Here is a 23,810-nt window from a genome sequence, read left to right on the forward strand (position 1 = left end):
GGAAGGACCTGCTGAAGTCGTTGCAAAGCTTTCTGACACTAACTACGCAGTGAAAATCCCCGATAGGCGTAAAGCAGTGCGCATTTATCATTGCAATCTTATGAAGCCCTATGAGCAGAGGGAAACCATGGTAAATCTAACGTTAAACCTTCCTGAGGAGATTGGGGATAACTTGATTTGCCTCAGCGGAAAAGGAAGCAACGCTCAGGAGCTTCACAAAAAGACGGAGCAGAGAGGAGAACTAAAGAAATCCCAGCTGTCCGATCTGGGCGAGATAATAACAGAGTTTGAGGCCTGCTTCGTGGACAGGCCAGGCAGAACTGATTTGACTGAGCACGATATTGAGCTGACTTCAGACGTGCCAGTGCGATCAAGGTGCTACCGATTTTCTCCAAGGCAAAGAGAAATTCTGGATAGGGAAGTAACTCGCATGCTGGAATTGGGAGTAATAAAACCCTCGGAAAGCGATTATGCTTCGCCTATGATCTTAGTAGAAGCTCCAGGTAAAGACCCTAGGCCTGTGGTAGACTACCGAAAGCTAAATTCTCTCACCAGGGATCAAGTGTATCCTATTCCGAATATTGAGGAGAGAGTAGAACAGGTCAGTAGAGCGGCATATGTGACTACGCTGGACCTTACTCGAGGATACTGGCAAGTACCGCTCACTGAACGCGCCAGCAGATACGCGGCTTTCGTCACTCCGACGGGCAGCTACCAGCCAACAATGATGAGTTTCGGGCTCAAAAATGCTCCATTTTGTTTTTCCCGACTCATGGATAGGGTTTTAAAGGGGTGTGAAACATTCGCGGTGCCCTATTTAGACGACATTGCGGTTTTTTCCGACTCATGGGCGGACCATATGGTACATCTAAGAGCTGTACTGAGCCTTTTGCGTCAAGCTGGACTAACCGTAAAGGCCGAGAAATGTTGCCTGGCAAGGGCGACCGTGGACTACTTGGGTCACAATGTAGGTCAAGGTTTCAGGAAACCCAGCGAGATTAAGATTTCTGCGGTAGCAGACTACCCGCGGCCGAGCACGAAGACGGAAATTCGAGCATTCCTGGGTCTGACTGGGTGCTACAATCACTACATCCCTAACTATTCAGCTTTGGCTAGCCCTCTGACCGACGCTCTCCGCAAGACAGAACCGACAAATGTAGTCTGGGACGAACAAAAGGAAGCCTCCTTCGTAAACCTGAAGGCTGTGCTGATTAGCCGTCCGGTATTGTGAGCTCCAGACTATGGCCGAGAATTCACGGTCCAGTGTGATGCCAGTGATCGAGGGTTAGGTGCTGTTCTCTGCCAGAGAGATGACGACGGTAATGAGCACCCCGTGCTCTACCTGAGCAGAAAACTGAGTTCTAGAGAGAGGGCTTATTGCGCGTCAGAGAAAGAATGCGCTTGCATTGTATGGGCCATTCAAAAATTGAAGTGCTATCTTGGAGGGGCCAAATTCACCGTAGAGACGGACCATTGTCCCCTGGCTTGGCTGCAAACTGCGACATCGAAGAACAGTCGCCTTCTTAGGTGGAGCTTGATTTTACAGCAGTACAATTTTGAAATAAGATACAAAAAGGGGAAGTTAAATGGGAATGCGGACGCGCTTAGCCGCTGTTTCTAAGCAGTCCGAGGTGTTCCTCACCATGTATCCAAATTGATAATCAGGTTTTTATTTTTTTTTTCTCGTGCGCTTGTATATGTGTGACTATGTAAAGCAGCACGTTTGGTTTTCGAGGCATACGTGGGTCCTGAACGTCTTGAGAGTGGGCTTTTCTCGAACAACAATGGCAGTTTTCTTTTAACCTGGTCTCTTCAGACGGGAGCCGAGTGCTTGCTTCGACATGTGGTTGAGTTTCAGACAGCTCGAGCAATTTGGCCTACAACAATCAAGACAACGCGACAAGCAACAGCGAGCTTCAAGCGTTCACGTGCAGGCCATTAAGTCGTCTCTTCATGCAGCAGCTGGGACTGCTGCCCTCCGAGACTCTTCTGGCGGGGGAGGAGGCTGTTACGACCAAGCATCCGCATTTGCGCGCTCTATTGTTCGCCTGTGGGCATGGATAAGTGCTGTGAATATGTGGTGATGGTCCAATGGCTCTAAGTGAGCCTGTTTCCAGGAATCCTGTTTTGTAAGCCTGTTTTGCTTTGTGGACACTCTGCAAATGCCAAATTGACCCTGCCAAGAGAACGTCTGGAAAAACACAAAGAAACGTCCCCCTGCGGGAAATGCAGGAAGTGCTTTCTTTCTTTTGTTCACCCTTCCAGTCGATAAGCCCTATCGTCCAGTGAGGAATGCCTACTTTCCAAAGGAGACGACAGAGTGACATGTCCGCTGACGTGCAGGACAAGAAAGGAGCATGACGCATACAGCCATTAAGTGATTTCCCGGGAATGCAGGAAAGATTTGCAATTGTCGAAAAGGGACAATGTTGGGAGCCCTATGCGGCGCGCACGTGTACTTGGGTTTCTGAGAAGTAAATCCTCTTGCCGGAACCAGCTGCCTATCGATTCTTGGCTGAAGAATAGAAATGTACCTCCTCTCCTCGCCGTTCCCAAGCTTTTCCCGCCAACAAGTGATCACGCCCAACGAAACAATGCCGGACCAGTCAGTGCTTCAGACCATCAGTGCAGTGATGTGTTCGATTGGATGCCGATATCTGAGGGGCGTGCCCTGGATTTGGTTGGTCAGCATCTTCAGAGAGGGGCTGGACATAGGGGGGGTTTTAAGGACGCTGCAGAGCACGAAATGTCGCTCTGGGCCCTGGGTAAACGGCTCATCCAGTCGCTTCTCGCTATGAACTGATGTACCCTTCTTTTCGTGTAAATAATCTTGTAAATAAGTTTCTCAAAGTGCCATTAAACCTGCTTGTACATATTTCACCAACTTCGAAGGTTCAATCCTACTTCAACCCCGAGTCTCTGCACGCTACCAAGTGAAGGCCGGGTCGACATAGCCCCAGCGTCACGACAGCACCAAGACGCGCAAACGATATTGCAGACACAGGACGGGGCTTCAGTATGCAGGCGCTTCGCTGCAGGCCGTAATCGAAGACACCGGGCGGCACAGTAGACACCGCCTATTCAATACGGGCAAACGAGTACACTGCTGATCAGAGGTGGGCATTTGACCTCAAAAACCTCGACCTCACCTCAAACTCAAAAAATATTTGGCCACCTCACTCAACCTCAACCTCATCAATTGAGGTTGAGGTCCCCCAGGCGACCTCACCTCACTTTTCAGGTGACCATTGGCGACCTCACTCAACCTCACCTCAAACTGAAAATGTGAGGTTGAGGTCGGGCGCTCGACCTCAAAAAAAAAAAAAAAAGAATCATTAAATTAAACCGTAACTTAAAGCAAATATACATTTCTCGGTAATCCTGGGGTATATATAGGCTAGCCAGAATTTTGTCGTATGAAGGCTGTATTTTACTCCTAATTTTATACTACAATTAATATCCTGGATAAAAGCAGAGAAACTCTGGACACTACATGTCCAACTCTGCACTAAAGTGGCAATCCTCTCCCCCTCCTCGCCTACCCTTTTGTGGTCGGTTTCAATCTAAGGCCTACATGGGTACCACGTTACTACGCATAGGCCCATAATGCAATACAAAGAGTTTATCCCACCTGAGCCACGTGAATAAGATTCGTATTAGAAATAAAACAAGCCAGTTCTTACTATAAACTGAAAAGACAAATGCTGTTGACCCTAGTGACGACGACAACAATGACGATATGCTCTTTTTCTTTTCTTGCCACATAGCGCTAAACAGACAAGGACACAGCGATACACACGGGACGGGCACTTTTTTTATCCCCATCCCGTATGTCTGGCTGTGTCCCTGTCTATTTAGCGCTATTAGGCAAGAAAACCGACACCAACGCGCCCAAGCTTTCATCCTTGCTCTTTTTCTTAATTCGAAAAAAAAAAAGAATTGATGATTGTCGAGCTTTTTTTTTAATACACTGTACATTGTTTTGCACAGAATACAATAAATTAAGAAAAAATAGGAATACAGTCGTGCCTCGTTAGTATGAACGCTTTGGTTTCCGACCAAAACTGTCCATAAAGCGAGTGATCCATAATAACGAGTCATGAATAAAAACGAAAAGTATATAACTGAGAAAAAAGTATAATTAATGGCTGCTGTTTTAATTAATTTGGGTATATAAACACAGCCGAGATGTCGATGCTAGCCTCTTCTCCATAAATCCGTCGACCCGAAACGTCATGTTTGTTCTTAAACCTTGTCAACCATCCTCTTGAATAGCTGAAGTCAGTTACGCCTAGACAGAGCGTAGAATATTTCTCAGTAAACATCCCCCTGTTTTACTGAACAAAAATTCCGTAAGTCATCACAGGTAAAACCTATCAAGGCGGAGGAGAAGAAGCACCCATAATGTTGCCGAGGCAGCGAGCCTTCTCTTGAAGCATTTCGTCGCTCACGACAGCACCATTCGCGAGCACATTTCCGAACCACATTAACAAGGCTGACTCCATTTCTTCGAACTGTGCTGGGCGCTGTCGGACTGTGGCTTACGCTGTGATGCCGACGTTGAGCCATTTATCGGAGTCCGGTAGTATATATAGATGGTATACCGTCGACCTGACGAGGCTGAGGCCTAGTTGAACTTGGGTCCAGTCTTTCACGGCTTGGATTGACTGAGATTGCTTTTGCCGCTTGTATTCACAGATTTCCCGCTTCGCGCTTAAGTTCAGCTCCATTCTTTTGCGTTTAACTCCCACCATGCCAAAAGTCAGACTAAAGTTGAGAGTTACAGGCTCCTGCTTCTTTGCACTCTTTTTCCCTAGTTAACCTCCCTGACTTTCCGTTCTTCTGATTCTCTTTCTTGCCTTGTACTGTTTTTGTAAGGAAGCGAGGGAGTCAAGTTGGCAGGCTACTATACAGAGGGCTATCAAACAGCCCTTTCCTGTGCCGTTTGTATGTGTTCCTATGAAACAAACACTGCAAGCTGAAGTACAGTTTAGAACGACGGCTAGCCGACTACGAAGAGCTCAGACCTTGTCAAGGCCGCATCGTTGACTCAAGGCGAAGCCGACATGCGGATCGCTGTGGTGCAAAATGTGGTAGTTCGGCAGCGCAACAGTGACGAAAACCAGGAGCATGAGAAGGAAGGGCGTCCAGGACGGGACGCCCGGTCCTGGTGGCGTGGTCGTCGCGTTTCTTTTGTCGCTCTACTTCGTGAGTGTGTCTTAACCCTGACCGAAAAGCGTTAACGGCTTCATGGAACACACTTTGTGTTCTGGGATAGAAAAACTTCAGTTCCCACCCCCAATTTTGGCGCTTGTCTTTCTTCTTATTGTTTCTTTTTTACGCTTTTACCGACCTCTCTTATGTTCTGCGACCACATGTTGCTGTTTTCCCGACTGCGGCCTCTAGTTCCGGCGCTGCCGCTGCACCCAGAAATTTCCCGGTTCCCTCCTTTTGGGGTCTTTCTTAGTTAGCTGACCCTCGGTTTGCTGTGTACGATCCCTGTCATCCACCCTCCTTTTCTCCTTTTCCTCCCTTTCTTCCCGCTCTTGCGCCCCCCCCCCCCCCCCTTCCTTCCTAAAACGACGACACGCCCGCTTTGGTTCTTTCCAACTCCACAGGACTCGTTCAGACATCCGACCGTACCGGCTGTCGCATAGGTTCCCGGCTTGCGCACCCTTCTTTAACTTGCGTTCGGACTCTTCTGCTTTTTTCAAACGATGTTCATATTAACGAGACACAAATACATGGGCCGAATAGGCTGTGTGCATTCATCCCATCTCCATTGTTCAGAGAGCGAGTTTCTATATTAACGAGACATAAATACATTGAAAAATCTTCGCCCCTAGAAAAACTGTCCATAATTCGGGTCTTCCATATTAACGGGGCACAAATTTTCCGTAAAAGCCACTCATGAAACGACTTGTGAAGACTAAATCCCCAACAAAACAAACAAAAGAGGAAAAGACAGCAAAACACCAATTAATCATAAATCTCGGCTAATGCCGCATAAACCTTCATAAAATTTCGAAGAGGAATGCTGTTTATCTTATGAGGTCCCAACCGGCCAATCCTGGGCGTTAGTTTATAATTCTGTGATCCCGTGGCGTATTGCAAGAATTGGCGAAATTGCTTCTTCGAACACCACGCTTACATTAAAAAATTAAAAGGGTCGGAACTGCTAGGAAAAAGGGTAAACGTGAACCACTTTGGTGTCGCGAACATCGGCTCGCCCGTCAAATTTCGCCGGAGCAAAATGTCCTACTCCCACCCGCCTAAACACACACACACACACACACACACACACACACACACACACACACACACACACACACACACACACACACACACACACACACACACACACACACACACACACACACACACACACACACACACACACACACACACACACACACACACACACACACACACACACACACACACACACACACACACACACACACACACACACACACACACACACACACACACACACACACACACACACACACACACACACACACACACACACACACACACACACACACACACACACACACACACACACACACACACACACACACACACACACACACACACACACACACACACACACACACACACACACGCACGCACACACACACACACACACACACACACACACGCACGCACGCACGCACGCACGCACACACACACACACACACACACACACGATATAAATACTTGTACGTCCGAACCGAATACTGGATGCCATTTCGCCAACAATTCTGGGAGGAGCTTCTTTGTGGTATTCACTTGTTTTCCTTTGAAGAATGAACTAATAAATTGCACGGTGGTCCGAAGCTGCTTCGCCGCATGCACCGTAGGTGAATCTAGAGAAACCGTTTCCCCGTTACTGTCGTATAGTTACAGCACATAAACGTAAAATAAAGGCAAGAACAACAGAAAGGAGGCGAGCAAGCAGCCCGGAGGGACCGCGCCCCCCGCTGTGCACGCGATCCTCCCTTCGCCGTCCGTCTGTAGCAGACAATGCAATAATTGAATTACAGTAATGAAATTACTGTAATTGAATTACTTTTCTCGGTAATTTGTAATGTAATTAATTCCTTTCTCGGGTTGGTAATTTAGTAATGTAATGAATTACTTTTTGATAGTAATTTCGCAGCAAAAGTAATTAATTCCTTTCGAAATTACTTTTACTAAAGTGCGCCACTACTCCTTCAATAGTCAACGAAGTAGAGTGCCGCGAAAGCAAGGACGACGTGCGGCAAGCGAAGCCAGCGTAACGGATCGGCAAAGGGGGACAGATTAAGCATAACAGTGCGTCTGAGACCTCGTGTGTAGCAGGGGCAACCATTCTCCAAGTAGCAGGATACAAGGCGTCAAGGGAATCCCGAAGGGAGAAAAGGTGCAAAGAGGCTGGAGCTGAAAACTAGTTGCGATCGCGGCGCAGCGGCACTCCCTGCTGCGTCGGCTAGTGCACAGTGGTGCCTGGTTACACCACGGTGCGAGGGAGGATTGGGGCTGGGGGAGATAGGCGGAAGGGTCCATGACCTGAGGCACCGTGGCTTGAGCATTACTGAGCAGTGAGCACAAATGTGCCGACGTCAATCCTTGGGACTGCGGAAGCAATAAATAACCTAGCTTCTTCGGGCCCTTCAAATGGCGGAGACAGCTCCGTGCCAGCAAGACGCTGGGTTCGCCGGTGATTTCACGACTGTTCGACCACGTGGTTTTTTTTCTTTTTTGTAATGGCCCGTGCTGTAGGAGAGAGGGAAGGAATAGCTCTCTGGGACAGAATTTGGCGGGAAGACGAAAGAATGTGTGTCCTTCGCGTCCGAAGAACAAGCTTTTGTTTTGTTTGTTAGCTTTGATTAGTTTTTGCATGGATGGAAACTAGAAAGTAATTTAAAAGTAATTTAATTTCTCAGTAGAAGTAATCGTAATGTAATTTCACTACTTTTTAGGAGCAGTAATGAGTAATGTAATTTAATTACTTTTCTTAGATTTTCAGCAAAGTAATTAGTAATGTAATTTAATTCCTTTTCAAAAGTAATTTTGCCATGCATGGTGTATAGGCATCTGGTTTTGTTCATGCGGTGAATGCCCAACTGTCACCAATACACACCAAACGGCAATGGCGTATGTGTGCCAGCTCCGCTTTCAGAGACTAGATTGCGCTTTTCAATACTTGCAAAATAAAAAGAAAAAAAAAAAACTAAACGACCGCGCGGGTAAGTGGAAAGGAGGGTTGGGCTATGGGCCTCTGAAAAAGAGCCTAATGTGAGGGAAGAAGCCTGTTCTCTTTTCAGCAGTGTACGAACTTAATTGACATACAAGAAAATATATATAAATGAATACCTTGTTGACGAAAGTAATAACAAATATCGCACACTAAAAACAGAAGAGAACTGCGCTTCCCAGAGCTTATAGAAGGTTTGAGACATCGACTTAATACGGCATTCCTCAGTGCTAGCATGTAATTGGCTTCACATCACGTACATTAAAATTGATTTTTAAAGAAAAAAACAAATATCTGAAAAAATTATTCCGACATCTGGCCACAAAAATTTTCATCCGATTGATTTGTCCGTCTCGAGCAGACGGGAGCACGAAACAGACACGTTCAGTTTGCCACACCAATTCGTCCGTCTAGACACCAAAATGTCCAGCCGGAAACCATCTGAATACTTTCTAGCTCACAAAAACATGTAGGAGAACGCTGTTCTCTTTTTTTTTTTTTTTTCTGCGCCTGAACAAGAGATTTCAAGAAAAACCTGATATTATGAAGTTAAGAATCCCTTACTCTCCTCCTTCCTCCTGCATTGCTTGATTTCAATAGAATTTGAGAGAGAAATAAAGGGCCTTAGCGGAGCGAAATCATTTTTTTTTTTCATTGCGCTTGACTGCATACAAGCCCCATATATTTTTTTGTCTGTTCTATCTCGTCAAATGGTTAACATGCGCATGCGTTTTCCTGTATACCAGTTGCGTCTTATAAGATGTGCCGTCCATTTCATCCCATTGCAGTTGTTCGGGGCCACCTGTGAATCTGTATAAGAAACAAGCAGCACAATTCCAAAGAGAGGTTGTTCTGGAAAATACAAGAATATAAATTTACAGGGCCGAAATATAAAACGATGACGTACAATTCGAAAGGGAGGACTTCGATAAAATGCCCAGATGGTATTGTGCCGGTTTTTCTGTTTGTTCATGGTTTGTTTTTTTTATCTGTCAGTATCACGTCCCCTAACAATTTCGCTGCACCATTTTCTGTTAAGTTTCTGTGTAATGTACAGCAGGGTCCTTTATCGAATGTAAGGCAGCAGCCGTTATAGCGCCTGGAAACGGGCATGCACAAGACACAGTTCTGCTCCGCGCCGTCTGCGCAAAGACAATTTTCTTCGCTTTTTAGTTTGCTGCTTTCTTTGCGGCCTCCGACAAAAGCACCGCGGGTCAACGTGAGTTATGTGCTTTGCGCGCTCCCGGGTGTTTGAGCCTGCCGCAAGCATCGGCACAAACAAGTCAGAGGAAACGGGGGTGGCTGACGGGGGGCATGAGGAGTTCGTGAAGTAAAAAAAAAAAATATCTCCTTCCAAGTAGACCAGAGGGAAGCGGTCTCGGGCTGCGGACATTACGGTGGAATGCCGAAAGCTGGGCAGGGGCTGCCGCATCCGGTCGTCCGATTGGGGGGTAACCAAACACCGAGAGTCGGCGGGCACACCGCGGCAGTATGCTCGAGCTCCGCGTCAAAAGGGGCGCTCTTCGAAGAAAGCCGCGGCAACAGCAAAAAGCCTGGACCTCACAATTTCGACCTCACACAATGACGACCTCACTCAACCTCAAACTCACGCGTGAGGTTGAAGTCCAATTTCGTGACCTCACTCAAAACATTTCGAGCTGTCACCGACCTCACCTCAACCTCACCTCACTTCGTGAGGTTGAGGTCATTTTGAGGTTGAGGTCGACCTCATGAGGTCGAAACCTCATGAGGTTGCCCACCTCTGCTGCTGATTGAGGCACGCTCGTACGCTTCGCGCACTCGGGTGCCGACGAGCAGCCACCGTCAACAGACCCCGCCATAACCTCGGCTAGCGAGGCAAACCGAGGTCGCCAAACTCGGTTTGCGATAACCGCGGTTAGGGGTGTAACCATGGTTTGGTCTTCCGTATAAATGGGCTAACCCCGGTTTCGCGTAACCGCAGTTACGCTAAACGGGGTGAAGTCTGCCTATGTAAAGAGGGTATTACTCTGGCAGAGAAGTATGATAACCTTGCAAAGCAGCGATATGTATATATTAGTACAGCGCGCAATTTTTTTTTAAATGATTACCGTGGGTTACGACAGCTTATTTCTGACTGGATGTGTCACATGGAGACTTTCTTGAACAGCGACAGCAACGCTTGAAGGTTTGCGATGTCGTAGCCGTAGTTCAAACTCGCCAGGGTGCACTTCTATAGCGCATTTACTCGGTGAAGTGCTTCCTTACCGAATGAGGAGGCTTTATAGTCTTCAGCAGGCAGACCAAAGTGTATATTTCAGGAAATAAATGAATGAAGCATTATCGCGCTACTTAAAGGCCTTATAAGAAAGCATCACGCAGCAGCAGTTCAAAGCGCATTATACCACATTACGCGGCCCTGCAAAGAGGTGGCGCCACGGTATGTCCTCGAGCCCAATACTTAGGAACAGGCCGGCGTGAAGCCGCAGGCAGACAACTTGTGTCGGTGAAAAATGGGGTTGAACAGCACCTTAGTGCTGCGGTCGATGCAGCTTTCCCAAACTTTATCGAGTAATTCTATTTTAGATTACATAAAACCGCAAATAACACAAATTGTAAGTGATAGCTTACACAACTCGTAGTAGATAATACTAATTGTCAGCACCAGATCTGAAATAATCGGTGTCTGCGTAAAAAAATTGTATCATGGTAATTTGTGGTTCTAGTGATCGATGATTGATTGGTGTGTTATAGGCGAGGACGAGGGACGAAACTATTGCAGTTAATAGATGAAGTAAAGCAATGAAAAAATGAAACATTTAGAAAGAGTGGGGTCTCAAAGATGTCAAACTGTTCGGAATGAAAAGACAATCCCTGCTGATGCTATGAAAATGTAGAGTGTGTCATTCATCGATTAATAATTGATATATTAAAAAAATGAAAAGAATTAGATTAGGAGGGTTGGAAGCTATAAAGTGCTCAAAATGAAATACCAATGATTCATGACGGTAAGAAAATTTACAGAGTGTAACTGGTTTGGTTTGGTTTGTGGTGTTTAATGTCCCAAAGCAACCCAGGCTATGAGAGACGTCGTAGTGGAGGACTCCGGAAATTTCGACCCTGAGTTCTTTAACGCGCACTGACATCACACAGCACACGGGCAGTTTGATGTTCACCTCAATCGAAAAGGTGCTGCCGCAGCACCCGTGGGGACAGACGTCGAGCGCCGTAACCACTGCACCACCGCTGCGAAGCTAGTGTCTAATTGATAATAGAAATAATTTAAAAACAAAACACTGAAAAGAGTAGGGTACAAAAAATGCTCACAAAGAAAGGTCAATGCTTCGCGATGCTGAGTAATAAATTCTGGTCGCGTAATTACTCAACTAAATATTTGAAATTATTTATTAAATGAAAAATTTTAAGAAGGGGGTTCGAAGATCTCCACTCCTCAGAATGGAAAGGGGATGTTGGCTGATGCTATCAGTGCAAAGAATCTTGAAGAATTGCTTTTGTACGTTATACGCTATCGCCTCCTACACTTAACTTCAAAGCGTAAGTGCCCCCTTAACTTGCAACGTTTATTTGAAGTTCTCGGGAGGGGCGCATACTGGTGCGTTTGATTATGTACTTTACGCTGTTCATGGCTTGCAGTATTACTTTCTCTAGTTTGTTGTTTCATTGGTTTTCGAAAATAACCAATCTTTTCTCCGTATTTTTATTTTTTCAATTATTTCGGATAAATACTCGATTAGTTTCTTAATGAGCATTTTCATAATTGGATCCTAGCTTTATGAAAGGCTTAAACCCCGTTATCAATTTTTAATTTTTTCAATTCTTTCAATTATGAATGATCAAATACGTACTCTAAACTTTCTTAATTAGCGTCATCAAGCACTGCCTTTTCATTGTGAGTATTTTGACAACCCTAAACCCCGTTTTCCTTATCTCTTTTCAGTTTCTCATTCCTTTAATTCATCAAATATTTAATTAGAAGAATGATTTCATTAACTCTTCATCTTCTATCACGCACCTCTCAATCATCAATCACTAGAACCGCAGATTACCGGGTACGACTTTGTTACGCAGCTCCGATTATTTCCGATATGCGGGGCTACTACTACTACTACTACTACTTGTAACGAACCGTTCAGTTCAGTTCAGTCGTTCAGTCGCGTCCGACTCTTCGTGACCCTATGGACCATATCACGCCACGCTTTCCGGTCTCTTACTATCTTCATAACATCACATAACATCTCCTGCAGCGCCTCGAGGATGCCAGCTAACCATTGCGTTCGCTGCTTACCCCTTCTCCGGTGACTCTCAACCTTTCCCAACATCAAATCTTTCTCCAGCAACTCCTCTCTTCTCATCAGATGACCAAAGTAGCTGAGCTTTAACTTTAGAATTAGACACTCCAATGAGCAGTCAGGGTTTATGGTCGACAATATCGACTGATTTGATCTTCTGGCAGTCCAAGGAACTCTCAAGAGCCTCCGCTTGCACCACAATTCAAACGCGTCAATTCTTATCGGTGACCCTTCTTCACTGTCCAACCTTCGCATCCATACATCAGAACTGGAAAGACCATAGCCCGAGTTATACGGATCTTGGTTGGCAGTATAATGTCTCTGCTCTTTACTAGGCGGTCAAGGCTAGCCATGGCTCTCTTTCCCAGAAGCAGGCGCCTCCTAATTTCATGGCTGCAGTCTCCTTCCGGGGTAATCTTGGCGACCAAGAAGAGAAAATCTCTCACAGCTTCCACTCCTTGTCCCTTGATGCTCTAGGACTTGAACGAACTGTAACTATCGCATAAAATGGACACCAGGCTAACTTCCAAGAGCAGCTCTCACATACTGACCTCTGATGGAACCGCTCTCTCATACTCACTGATGATGAACGAGCATGGTTGCAGGGGCTACGCAACATGGAACCATGCATGTAGCATCAACGTTTGAAAGAGCTATACAAAGACGTAAAGACGTTTTTTTTTTGTGCGGGAAAAATCACGGCGCTATGTGCGAAACAGCGTGTGGTGACCCCGCAATTTTTAAGGCGAAAGCATTTAATGTCTCATATTCGCTGCCATAGTCCTGTATGGTCCATTTTTATGTTCGACCAGGTTGCGCTATAGTCGTTTCGTTAACCCAAAACCCTCTTCGTCCGGCCACGAGAAGGAGATCTTGATTTTTATAGCGCTGAAGAAATACCACGGGAAGAAATACCCTTCTCTCCTTTTGTGTCTTTCTTCCTGTGGAGTTTCTTCTGCGCTATAAAAATCAAGGCCACGAGAGGTGCCACACTTCTCTCGGGGATTCCGAACGGTACCTTTAGATTGTAACGTAATAACCTGCTGACGTCATCGGCCATTCTTTTCAGACGAGAAGTAAATAAAAATAAATAAAGAAATAGTGACTCCCCAGGGAATCGTATCTTCATTCCTCGTATCCAAAGCCAAGCGCTTTAAGCAAAAGCGCCACGCCAGGGATCGTGAAATGCACATCATAATTCTCATTGTCTACCGTGAGGATGATAGTCGCAACGACAATGACGCTGCAATTAGAGATACCACAATGATGAGATTAGTAATGATAATGACGGTGACAATAATAATGATAGCAAACGTGACGCACTGTTTGCCAGCAACGAGTAGGCCTTCGCCTTTCTGCAGTGTCGATTCCACAGCGTTCTCGATTTTTTTTTACCCTCTACAAGACAGCGGCAATGTGGCAACACTTATACCGTACCATCTCCAATGCAGCAGAATTTGTATATAAGTAAAATAAGTTCACTTTGACATCGAGGAAGCCTTCATTTTAACCGTCATTGAAACCTCTACTGAGAACAAATCCAATTGTGTCTTAAAGCGGATTTACTGCTCTCTGTCGGTAGCCTTGCATTTCAGATGCTACTCGTGCGGAATAAAGCTATCAGCCGCCGACGTAAATCATGACAAGATCTTCACTAATTTTCTTTTCCCATTTCTCGCTTCGCATGCGTTTCAGGCTTGATGTCTAACGTTCCGTGGTTACATCGCACCTTACACCGTGCATCTCACAGAGGAAGAGGGTGATGCTGTTTTGCTGCGCAATTTTAGAGCCTGTTAAACTACCTCAGGAAGTCAAAATTAAACAGAGGCTCTCCGCTACAGCGTCTCTTCCGATAGAAGAAGCATTACGTCGGTTTTGCCCCTTCGCTGATTTCTTGGTTTTCTTTTTTTTAGGGCAAAGAAAGTTATTCAGAGTGCTATGCTATTGCATGATCATGCATAATCTGATATTAGGTATCCCTCTGATTGTTATTTCTTTTCCTCCTTTTACCCGTCACCTCTTCTCTTAAAGTCGCGATTGAGAGGTCCACAACGGCTAAGACAGTGCCTTTTTTTTTTAAACAATTTTTCTCGCACGAAGCTCTTCGAACTCCTAAGGAGGCAAACCAAAGACAAATGCATGAAAAAAAAATATGACAGGTTTACGCATGGTTAAAAAAGTGGCTGTGCGGAATGCGGAAGCAGTACAACGTTCCCTTTGACCAGGAGGTTGTGACGCTTTTGACTGCATGTCCAGCCTCGCAGCCCGCTCTTCTGGCGTTTCAGCAGCTGCCAGCTTGTACCAACTACAGCCTCTCACGTTTTCTCTGCAGTTCTCCTTGCTACTTGGTCACATCTTCAATGATCTATAGACTCCGCATGAAGGTTTTGCTTAGTGGTTCAGCACTAATATTCTGGCACAAATTTTGCCCAAGTGTGAAGCTTCCATATTTCACGGCATATGTTTGAAGGTACGTATGCCGTTGAGTCATAGCTTTGACACGAAGGAGGAGAAATATGGGGTTACATGATAACTCGTCCACTTAAGCACACATGCAGCAAGAATATGTACGAAGACCATTGGAGAATTTTCTTTGCGCAGTCTATTCAGAACGGCACTGTTCAGTTTGGAAAGTACTGACACGTATGCGACAGACTCACACATGTAACCACTTGCCGTTGATGATAAGCGGTGAATCCCAGTTGTAGGTGGGATACGATGTCTGCTTGTCTCAGGTTTCCATTCAAATCAGATTGATACACCTTCGGCTTTTTCAATCGAAAGGAAAGACAGCTATCAACAGGCGACTCTTAGTTAGCCTACAGAATCTACAGATCTCAGCGAACCCTTAGTATTTATACACCAACAAACGGCGAGACAATCGCGTAATTTTAATGTGGCGGTCTTTAGCCGCATCACCGTGACAATGACAAGGTAACGGCCTCAGCAAGACAAAAGCCTGCCCTATATGCTTGCAATTATTTCTTCCCTGTTTGCTGCGGCGATATTGTCCCCTCAAATAACCCTAATTTTCCCCTGGCCGCCTCAATATATGCTGCTTCTGGCCAAATTCACCATTTCTCATAATCTACTCCGTTACTCTAACGGACCTGCCCTGTTCCTGTCCGTTTTCCAATCCTGGTTCTCGCTTTGGCTACTTTAAACTTGTACCTAATGTTCTGTAACCTACGCTACTCTCTTCGCGTCTCTTTACATCATGGTCACCATTTCTCTTTACACTGGTCGCTGCGTTGCCCTCTACTGAGGAAACAGAGCTTGTCAGGTAAATGTGAGTTGTTTACCGCGTACTTTTCTACTTAAGGCTACCGTGAGCCATGTGTTGCACATTGCGGTTCTACAAAAGGGCTTCGCTTGTGGGCGCTTTTCATTTGCACTGAGTAGCGGGTCGTAAATATCAACTTATGACATGTCCATTACTGGGGCTACGGCTCGATGACACTTATGTAATCGGCGACAGGAGAGAGTGACATCTGCCACCGCGGTAATAGTCTGTCACTTATATACATGCTGGTCACAAAGGCTTTGGCGCGGCTGCGACCTCTTGAGATTTGACCACGATTTCACATCTGCATACGCGGGCGTCCTTATAAGTAGACGTTCTCGGGTGCGTTTCCCGACTTCCTCTACTGCGACTAGACCTAATATATAAGGTGTTGATGCACTCGCGATATGTTTATTTACGCGTTCGACAAGTGACGCACGGAGTATATTACTCACTTAATTGCCGTTTCAGGGGTTGTGATCAGTTTCTTAAATGTAGAGGCAAAATGAGATCATGGACGCTTACTTGGAAGCAGTCTAGGCTGGTGCTAACATCTATGACCCGGTTATATTCGCGTCTGAAGTGTTTTTTGTTTTTAATCTTAGCTCAAGACACGTGGTATAGCAGGTTTAATGTACCAAAGCGACTATGGCTTTAAGAGACTCCGTAGTCGATGGCTCAGAAATTTTCTATCAGGATTGAACTCACGTGGACGAACCTGAACAGTATAAATATATGATCAGAGGACCGGGAGCTTACAGGGACTTCACCGCAAGGCGTTGAGGAAGGCAGAAGACGGCAGGAGTTAGGAGAAAAGCAAACTGAAGATTTTTTTCATATTTACAAAACACAAACGTGCAAGCACGTGAAAGGGAGCGAGGTAGCTCTTAATGAACTGAGAGCACAGGCGAGTCACACTGAGGCAGCCCTCGTAGGCTGCTTAAATCACCTTTCAGTCTCACTGTGGAACCCGCAATTTTCCCAAACGTACAATAGGCGCTGGGCCGCTTCTTTTGGCTCCGCCCAACTGTTCCACCAGCACCTTACGCACAAACGCGCACACATACACACACCTCCTCGCACTTGTACAGGGAATACGGTATACCACTGCGCAACAGCCAGGCCGTTCCTGTTGTTCTCTCTGAAGCGGCGATGTCCCATCTGGTTTCCGCCATCTTCAATGGCGCCGGTCAGGCGATGGTGCGCACATCCTCAGCAGCACAATCCTGGTCTTAATGGCCATCGAGCGGAACGTGCAGCAGCATCTTGGAGTCAGCAGTAGCCATCTCGTACTGCTGGGTCACAACAAGACGGTGTGGTGCGGCTCCTGGTTCGCCCCGGGCCGTGGTCCATTGTTCAGAGGAGGGGTGCCGAAGATCAAAAGACGCCCGTTCCGGTTGCCGACAAAAGCGCTTGAGTTCAATTAGCCTGACGGGAAGATAAGGATCCGTGCTCTCTTGTACTGACGTCCCCCGTCAACACGCTTCAGCCCGCTGTCGCAAGGAAAAACCACATCCGGCGTTCCAGCGGCGCTCTCCGAATGCGCGGACTCTCCGGGACGATTTAGGGCCCGGGCATAACAGCTCGACCACCGCCGAGGAGACGCTACGAAGTGGTTGCATCCGATGGGTGCACCACGAATGTGCGTCGCTCACCGAGTCCAAGGGGCAAAGTCGTCAGCCAAGTATACTCTGCATAGCTTGTCATGGCCCTTTAACTTGGAGCGTTAGTGGTCAAATCTGCACCGAGCCCCCACATCAGCTAGGCAGCACACAGCCAGCCTCTGAGAAATGCCAGGCGCTAAGTCTTAGCAAAATTGGTGCACATACAATTACAAAACAAAACAAAAATTAGAGAATTGAAAACGGCTACTCAGCCGTCGCTACGAAAACACATGGGCTGATAAGTGGCACGGCGAAACTCGTTTGTACGCTGAATTTGGATTTTCACATTGCGCTCTTCTTAATTTTTTTTTTTTTGCTATTTGGCTTTCAATTCCCCAAAAGAAAGAAAACCGCTCACAGTTTACACAAGAGAGGAAACATTGCAGCTTAATCCATGCACAAAAAAAAAAAAAAACAACTAAACAACCGTAGCGCAAAATCATTCGCTTTTCCACTTCCCATTCCGCTCAAACTTCCGGCAGCGCGTCAACTTAGGCACTGGGTGCCTATGACCCCTATCGATGGAGGGCGGTCAGTCGGTTCAACGCCATCCGTATCAGATGCCTCAACAGACTTGTTCGGCCTACTGATCAGCCGGACTTGCGCTCCACCCTTCGTTCTCGCGCAGTGTCTACCTGCCGGTCCTTTCGTTTTCGCCGATAGCGTTCTCTCTCCGTAGGCACATCGGAAGAATACTGCAAACACGTACTCTTTCAGCAATGCTCCACATTAAAGCGATTCGCGCGCACGAAGCCATCCTCAAGTCCGAGCACTTCTGCGCTACGCTTCTCCGCCAGTGCGAACAGTACACGCGTTCTGCCCGCTAGCTCGTCATCCTGGCACAGCGGTGCGCCTTCGCTGTTTACGCAATGCTCGCCTTCGCTAACCTGTACTTCAGTGTTCCCTAATTGAGCACTGACAGATTGCTCATTCTGGGCCTCTTCGCATTCCGTCGCACTTTTATCATGTGAGCTGCTAATTCCTTCTGCGCCCGCGCCACCTGCCTGAGCCGTTATGGTGATGCCCCAGCCGTGACTGCACCTACACAATCTTTGTCGCAAATGTCGTCACTCAGCGCGGCCCCAAATGAAAGTTAGCGGTGGTTTCCCCTAGCAGCTCAGCACGCGAAACTTGAGTTACGAATGCCTCTGCACCTGGCGCTACGCTGCCCATCGCATCATAGGTGGTAGTGTCAACCCTTCCCTTCGGGTCGGCCGTGTGGTCTGCTAACCCGTTGACCACTGCCTCCTCTGTTTCAACCACCGCCTCACTGCCGACACTCGAGCTTTCCAGTCTGCGGTCGGCACCTCCCGCTCTCTGGCCTTCATACTCCGCAATGCGCTCTCCTTTCTCCGAACGCACCACTAGTACCGTGTCGGTCGCCGCTTTCTTCGCTGCAATAGTTTCCCGGTTTACCATCGCGGGATCGAGCACAGAATTACCGCTCTGCGGTACAATGGTCAACACAGTTTCCGCCTCTGCATCTCGCGGCTTGGCGCTGGGTGCCACTCTGTCAGGTTCAGTTTCGCCTGTGGCCTGACCCTGATCGTACCCACTGTGTTCTTCCGCCCCCGTCTGCTGCGCTACAGCGGCAATGTAACTCTGCTCTGCTGCAGTAGCTCCGCGGTTTACACTGGCGAGATCTAGCAAGGAATTCAAGCGCGGTGGCACAAGGGACGACACAGCTTCTGGCGATTCATTTGGTGACCTCGCGCTAGGTGCCTCATCGCAGAGGCCGCTAAGGGAAGCGATTACGTCACTGCTAAGGCATGAAGCGTCGGAACATAGGCTTGCTCCAGAGAAACGAGTAGTCACGTTTCAGAACAAGTAATAACCAAAAAGTGAAGCTTTGGACGAGTTAACGAGTGTTGTATCATGTGAACTCCGTCTTTGTGTCACTCAAAAGCGCGACAAGCAAATGAGTAGACGCTGCGAACGGGGCGCGATAACGCTATCGCGTTCCATTCTTAAAGGCGAATCTTAATCGTCCTCCAAATTTCTTTTTCCTAATATGTTCCGAACACATGCGAATTCAAGCCGACACTTGGGTACGGCGACAGCTTTTCGATCGAACAAGCTGCAGGCGCTCAATGAAAAACGCAGCTGAAAAGCGCTTTTCATCGTGTGTGCTGAGTCTGCTGACATAGGAGGATACGAAAAACTGCTAAAGTGGAGGACGCAAGCTGCACCACTGGAGTGAGCGACACTACTTATTTTGCGCGCATGCGCTTTAAAACCTTTCCTCAGTATACGCGACGAAACCCGGTGCACGCTCCCATTTCCATCTGAAAAATGAGGTGAAAGAAACTTGCTTATGCAAGGTGGCAGTGTGTAAAGAAGTGAGTAATAATTCTCCCATATGCAACATGCGTTTCAGCGAGCAATATTTCATCTATATGCAGTTGGAGAATGCCGTGAATTCCGGCCGAAGGGCTGGCGGTAGTTAAACCTTATGTTGTTGCCGTTATCATTTGTGAAGCAAAAGTAGTCTCATTGCTGGGCGAATATAAAATATACTGGTTTTTCTGCCGAGCAGTGCCTTCCAAGAGCGTGGAACGTCCGTCTTAAGGGGGACTAAAATTTACGAAACTATTGTGTGTCCACGCGCAGCGATGCGCATTATGACTCGCCTTAGGCAACTTCAGCAAGTAATTTTAAATGACTGAGAAAGCAAATAACCATGCATGTTATGATCTCCTGATGAAGGGTCAGAAAAACTATGCGTGAAAACAAACACGAACCCGATGCTTGAGGGGCAATGATCGCAGCCATTGTGCAAGTGGGAAAATAGCTATGCACATTTGCATTAAAATATTTCTTCGCGTCATCCTGCTGTACAACATGCCTATCAAGGGGCAGACGAATGGCGGCGGTTCTGCCGGCACTATTCGAAGAGACGCGCATCTGTAACCATCTAAGAGCGCCTTATACCCTCTTTACACGGCCGGCTTAACCACGGCTACGCTTAACCAAAGTTACCGAGCATAACCACGGTTAACGGTCAATCGCGGTTAGCTGTGCTTACACAGCTCGCCGCCGTTCTCGGTTACGGCCGCCATTGCCCATAAAATACAACCGAATCGACGCGGTGATCTGCGAAACGAAGCAGAATTTACAAATATCTGATTTATAACATAGTTTCCGGAGTGCCGTCCGAAGGCGTCAACAGCGCGGTCAAGCCCCACACGATGGCAGCACCTCATCGACCCCCGTAAACACCGCCGCGTTGGCCCCTCCTCCCGCAGGCCGTACACGAACAAGGCGGCTAGCTAGCGCCGACGTCAGAAATAAAGCTTGCTAAATTTATTGGCATCTGTAATACTGAGCCGAATATGATTGAATCCCTCTTCAGGATCACTGAACAGCGGCAAATTGCTGGTAAGACCGATAACCGCGCCGCGATACTATCAAGTTTCTGCTGAAGCCAGCTGCCGCCGGGGCATTGCTTCTCACCGCTCTGCTGCGATCAATGCGTCGCCAAAGTTGATCATGTCATTATTTTACGGCAGCAGAATAGAATTCACAATAAGCAAGTTTCATGAATACACCATTTCGATAGCGTTGATCAGTTCCAAAGTGCTGACCATCGCGGCTTCGAAAATAAATAATTTAGGCCTATTGACGACTGGGGGGTTACGCACCCCGCCGTCGTTCGCCGCGCTCGCACGCTTCACCGCCGCGGTAAGTGTAACATACCTCAGCCTGCTCGCAGCATTCCGCGATGCAAGCGTTGCGAACTTGTGCACTTTCATGATAAAGCTAAGACCGCGCCTTTTTTTGACGTTCCGCGCTCGGCACCAAGACGCGCAAACGATATTGCAGACACAGGACGGGGCTTCAGTATGCAGGCGCTTCGCTGCAGGCCGTAATCGAAGACACCGGGCGGCACAGTAGACACCGCCTATTCAATACGGGCAAACGAGTACACTGCTGAAGGAGACACGCTCGTACGCTTCGCGCACTCGGGTGCCGACGAGCAGCCTCCGTCAACAGACCCCGCCATAACCTCGGCTAGCGAGGCAAACCGAGGTCGCCAAACTCGGTTTGCGATAACCGCGGTTAGGGGTGTAACCATGGTTTGGTCTTCCGTATAAATGGGCTAACCCCGGTTTCGCGTAACCGCAGTTACGCTAAACGGGGTGAAGTCTGCCTATGTAAAGAGGGTATTACTCTGGCAGAGAAGTATGATAACCTTGCAAAGCAGCGATATGTACATATATTAGTACAGCGCGCAATTTTTTTTTAAATGATTACCGTGGGTTACGACTGCTTATTTCTGACTGGATGTGTCACATGGAGACTTTCTTGAACAGCGACAGCAACGCTTGAAGGTTTGCGATGTCGTAGCCGTAGTTCAAACTCGCCAGGGTGCACTTCTATAGCGCATTTACTCGGTGAAGTGCTTCCTTACCGAATGAGGAGGCTTTATAGTCTTCAGCAGGCAGACCAAAGTGTATATTTCAGGAAATAAATGAATGAAGCATTGGCGCGCTACTTAAAGACCTTATAGGAAAGCATCACGCAGCAGCAGTTCAAAGCGCATTATACCACATTACGCGGCCCTGCAAAGAGGTGGCGCCACGGTATGTCCTCGAGCCCAATACTTAGGAACAGGCCGGCGTGAAGCCGCAGGCAGACAACTTGTGTCGGTTAAAAATTGGGGTTGAACAGCACCTTAGTGCTGCGGTCGATGCAGCTTTCCCAAACTTTATCGAGTAATTCTATTTTAGATTACATAAAACCGCAAATAACACAAATTGTAAGTGATAGCTTACACAACTCGTAGTAGATAATACTAATTGTCAGCACCAGATCTGAAATAATCGGTGTCTGCGTAAAAAAATTGTATCATGGTAATTTGTGGTTCTAGTGATCGATGATTGATTGGTGTGTTATAGGCGAGGACGAGGGGCGAAACTATTGCAGTTAATAGATGAAGTAAAGCAATGAAAAAATGAAACATTTAGAAAGAGTGGGGTCTCAAAGATGTCAAACTGTTCGGAATGAAAAGACAATCCCTGCTGATGCTATGAAAATGTAGAGTGTGTCATTCATCGATTAATAATTGATATATTAAAAAAATGAAAAGAATTAGATTAGGAGGGTTGGAAGCTATAAAGTGCTCAAAATGAAATACCAATGATTCATGACGGTGTCGTGACGCTGGGGCTACGTCGACCCGGCCTTCACTTGGTAGCGTGCAGAGACTCGGGGTTGAAGTAGGATTGAATCTTCGAAGTTGGTGAAATATGTACAAGCAGGTTTAATGGCACTTTGAGAAAACTTATTTACAATATTATTTACACGAAAAAGAAGGGTACATCAGCAAAATGGCAAGCGTTAAGAGTTCATAGCGAGAAGCGACTGGATGAGCCGTTTACCCAGGGCCCAGAGCGACATTTCGTGCTCTGCAGCGTCCTTAAAACCCCCTATGTCCAGCCCCTCTCTGAAGATGCTGACCAACCAAATCCAGGGCACGCCCCTCAGGTATCGGCATCCAATCGAACACATCACTGCACTGATGGTCTGAAGCACTGACTGGTCCGGCTATGGTGGCTAGAAGGGGGAGGTGGCGCCAGCGCCGGCGTATCCGCCGAGAAAGCGCGATCCTCTGGTTCATGCGCTGCCGCGAAGGCCGCGGTGGCGCTGCGGTCAGCTTGGCGATGCAGTCACGCGATCGCGCGCGTGTGCAGGTTCGCGCGCGGTGTATGGACGGTGCGGCAGTGTTCCTGCTTGTTCGCGGCTGCCAGCGTGACCTCTCGTTTATGGACAGATGTGTTGCGCTGCTGGCATGTTAATGTGAGGGCCTAACTTCGCCGAACAGATGAACTTCAGCGCAAAAAAAAAAAAAAAAAATCACAGTATGTCCCTTCCAAGCAAAATTATCAAATTTTATGTTCTTACCAGGCAGCACTTCTATGTTAAGGCCCAGAACTGTAAGTGCAACGCTAAGCAGGGAAGAATGAAAGTGCTGAAACTTAAGAGGGTGCTCTAAGTTGCATATTTATTCAAGGTCGAATGTAATTTTTTTTTTTTTTTATTTAGCGGGAAGGGATATCCTTGCCTCCCTATTTCTTGGTGCCAAGCGATGCATGCAGTGTTGGTAATCAATGTTTAATGTTTTTTTTTTCTAATTACACAGAAGCATGTGTAAATGTATCTGTTATTTTGAATTACCCTGAATGTTATTATGTGCAGTACATTGCTATTACTACGATATGCAATAAATTTTTGCTATGCTTTGTTTTGCTTGTTTGGATCCCCAATCACATTTTTTAGGAGTAATGCTGATGCTTCATATCCTTGAAACTGAAGGAGGTGGAAAACATCGA

Source organism: Amblyomma maculatum, chromosome 7 (genome assembly GCF_055883805.1).
Source record: "Amblyomma maculatum isolate TAMU_Amacu chromosome 7, ASM5588380v1, whole genome shotgun sequence".
Taxonomy (NCBI): Eukaryota; Metazoa; Arthropoda; class Arachnida; order Ixodida; family Ixodidae; genus Amblyomma; species Amblyomma maculatum.